The sequence below is a fragment of the Olea europaea genome, unplaced genomic scaffold (assembly GCF_002742605.1).
Source record: "Olea europaea var. sylvestris unplaced genomic scaffold, O_europaea_v1 scaffold948, whole genome shotgun sequence".
NCBI lineage: Eukaryota > Viridiplantae > Streptophyta > Magnoliopsida > Lamiales > Oleaceae > Olea > Olea europaea.
In genome coordinates, this window is record NW_019267976.1 from 210,402 (window position 1) to 213,758 (window position 3,357).

At 36.7% G+C, this 3,357-nt stretch overlaps 1 long non-coding RNA gene across 2 annotated transcripts; it reads left to right on the plus strand.

The window, feature by feature from the left end:
* On the plus strand, nucleotides 1–851 carry LOC111392622. Of its 2 annotated transcripts, none has more exons than XR_002702290.1 (3): nucleotides 1–41; nucleotides 219–335; nucleotides 435–850. It is a non-coding gene; the product is annotated as an uncharacterized LOC111392622 (long non-coding RNA). The 2 variants fall into 2 exon arrangements; XR_002702291.1 differs by having other exon boundaries at nucleotides 2–41; nucleotides 216–335; nucleotides 435–851.
* Nucleotides 852–3,357: the final 2,506 nt, after the last annotated feature.

Here is a 3,357-nt window from a genome sequence, read left to right on the forward strand (position 1 = left end):
GCACTTCTCCTTCTATCCAGTATGGAATTTCCAGCTTGCCAGTAAGTATGCCTATCTTGATTAACTCCAAAAGAAAATTATGTAGGGTGTGTCTGATCCTTGTAATCAACTGATCTAGAACCTTCTTAAGAATTTAATCGTGTTTTCTGGTGTTACCATACTAGTGCTGAATAGAATATTAACTGCTGGCTCAGTAACTGACACTTATTTTTAAGCAGGTTGTTGACAAACCAGTGCCTATCAGAATATCGTCTTTTTTGACGTCTCGACACCTTTCTCATAGGTGTATTAGATTACCTGCAAGGAAATATCACCCTAAAAATGATGGTCCGAAGGTAAGGATTATTCTTCTAATGAAATTCCTGACCTCATTTATAGCTTACTACGAACTTGTGTTTCTCTTCCTCTATTTATTCATTATTATTTTTGCTCAGGTGCCATTTTTTAGTGATGATGAGGAGACACCCAGCACGCCAAAGGCAGATGCTCTTTATATTCCCAGGGAGAACCCAAGATCTTTAGAAATTCGTCCATTGGAACAGATATCCTCTAGAGCAAGCTCAGAGAAAAGATCCCCATCAAACCCCAAGGCTACTACTCCTGTACATGAGAATGGTAAACAGTTGTAGCATTCTATATCTAATGAGATGTGCTAGACTTTGTGCTCTTTGATACGTGGAATGATTTAGGAATATCGCTAAAATAATTACAGATGCTACCTCTAAGATTAGTCCACTTAGAAGTTGTTGGACACCTCAAGAGAGCCGAAGCGCCTCATGGTAGCTGGTTACGATTCATTTTCCCTTTTTTTATTGAGATTATAATTAGTACAAAGGCTGAATTTTTTTTTTTTTTTTTAATAATTCCCTGAGAGGATGGATTTGGCGTTGATGTGCTTTTTAAAGCTTTCCGCTTGATGCATCACTGACATTTACCTACACGAATGTCCCAATTAAATGAACATTAGACAATTGAGGCTAAGTGCTATCCTACAGAACTTGGATGTGGTACTTGCTATTCTTCTTTGGCCTTACTGGGAACAAATTCAACCGCATGCATAGAAAAAGCAATTTTCACCACATGATGCCCACATTAATGAGGTGGTTGACGGTGGTGCTTGAGATTCATAATGAAAAATTAGCCATTGTTTGTCTACCGTTATTCAATGAAAATGAGTTTTGGAATAGTGGATTTTTGGAGAATGTGTGGTTAAAAAATAGAAAAAAAGTTTTGTATTTACATGCAAAATATTTTATTGAGAGAATGTGTGGTTAAAAAATAAATTTGAGAAAAAAATAATTTTTATATAATGATAAACAAACAGGGGCTTAATTTATATTTAGGTCTCCTTCTCCCTTATCTATAGCCTTATCGCTACCGTAATAAGTTCAAACCAAATGGTGACTGACGCCTGCTTGGTGCTAGAAATCCTACTGGTATTCAAGCTACCATCATCCTTCAAAAGCTACGACAAGAGGTTGTGCTCAGGTTCATCTCTATTAATATTATATTCCAGGATCCTCTCATGCCTTTTGCTGTTCCCTGTCCTAACATATTTACAGCTTTAAATTATTTAGACTTTCAATAAACTTAGAAATGATATGATGATCGTTGTGGCCTCCAATATAACTAGGGGTGGGCGCGGGTCGGTTCGATTTTAAAGAGAACCGAATCGAACCAAAATTTTTGGATATTTAGCAAATAGAATCGTCGGATCCAAATATAATTATGGAACCGTTCGGGTTCGGTTCCGTTCCGTTCAATTCTGCACTATAATTAAATTTTTTAACATTTATAACAACATTATATAAATATAACTAATGATACATTCAATGATTTTGAAATGTCTGAGACTAGTAGGCTATCTTGTTCAAATGATCGTTACGATCAAAATTTCGATTGGCGGATGTCACAGCTTCGATCGGAGGTCATAGAGTCGGTCGACGATTGTATAGGTTTTGGAATGTCAGCGAGGCTGCGAGAGTCAAGACAGCGTTATGCACTTTAGTGTAGGTGTTTAGGGTTATTTAGTGGGTTGGATCTTGTTCGGCTAAGAAATGAGACAATAAAATGAGTAATTGGGCCAAAAATTAAAAAATTAGAAATAAAACAAATTATTGGGCCAAAGATTTAGATTTAGAAATTGTTAATTTGTTTAGAAAAAATTTAAATTAAAATAATTTGATTTATTCAATATAAAAAAATAGAAAGATTCGGTTCTTATTTGATTTTTCGGTTCTTGGTTTAGAACCGAGAACCAAATCGTACCCGTCGATTCTCAATTCAGATATCCATTTGGGTATTTAATTTGACAAGAATCGTCGAATTCGGTTCGATTCGGTTCAGGTTCGATCGGTTTGGTTCGGTTCGGGAGATTTATCCAACCCTAAATATAACAATTTTGTATTTTATGATATGTAAATTAAACTCAAAACTGTAAATGCAGCAATGGGAGGAAATATTTCGGAGATGCATTATTTAAATGGTATATGAAATGTTAAATCAATATCAATGGGTACAATAGAAATGAATAACCTTGTGAGATGGAATGGCATTCTTACTCATGATGATAAATATGGGATAGAAGTTTCCATATTTTGTGGTGAATTAAAAAGGATAAAACAACCATAATGAAGAAAGCTGGGTTGCATGTCTGCATGGACTTGGATGTAGCATAGTATAAATTCCTTGTCTATATTTTTAGTTTTTCAATTGTCTTTCATTCATTTTGGAGGAGGGTGTTTAAAATATTCATTCCGTTTCCTTTCCATACTTTGTGGGGGTGGGGGGCAGGAGGAAGATGTTGTAATGATAGGTGTTGACACACAAAAAGTTCAGCCCAAGTCGAATAGCCCAAGGAATGAAATCCAATTGGAAGATCCCCAAAATCAAATAACCCAAAGAACGACCCAATCAAGCAATCCGGGATAAAGGCCCAAATAGGGAAGTCCATGAATGCGGTAATACCATCGTCCAAGGTTACAAATCTCCCAAGATTTGAGTGAATGGATTGCCATGCAGTCGTCCAGAACTGTGCCCCTGTTCTCACCCAAACCTTCGAGTCGCCCAAGATCTTAGCAAACGTAAGATGTTATGGTTACCCAAAGGTGCGATTAATGAAGCGGTTATTGAGTAACCCTATCACGTTCCACAATTTCAGGAATTCAATTAAAGACGGTTGAACGACAAAAAGTAATGGCAGCAGTTAGAGAAGGCAGTTCCATGACAAGTTGGCCACTACGAGGAAAGTGGGCAGTTATAGAGCGATCAAGCAGTTTTTAAGCGATTGATCACGAAGAGATCATCCAGGGAATATAAAAGGAAGAAAAGACATAGAGCAAAAGACCCCGAATCAAA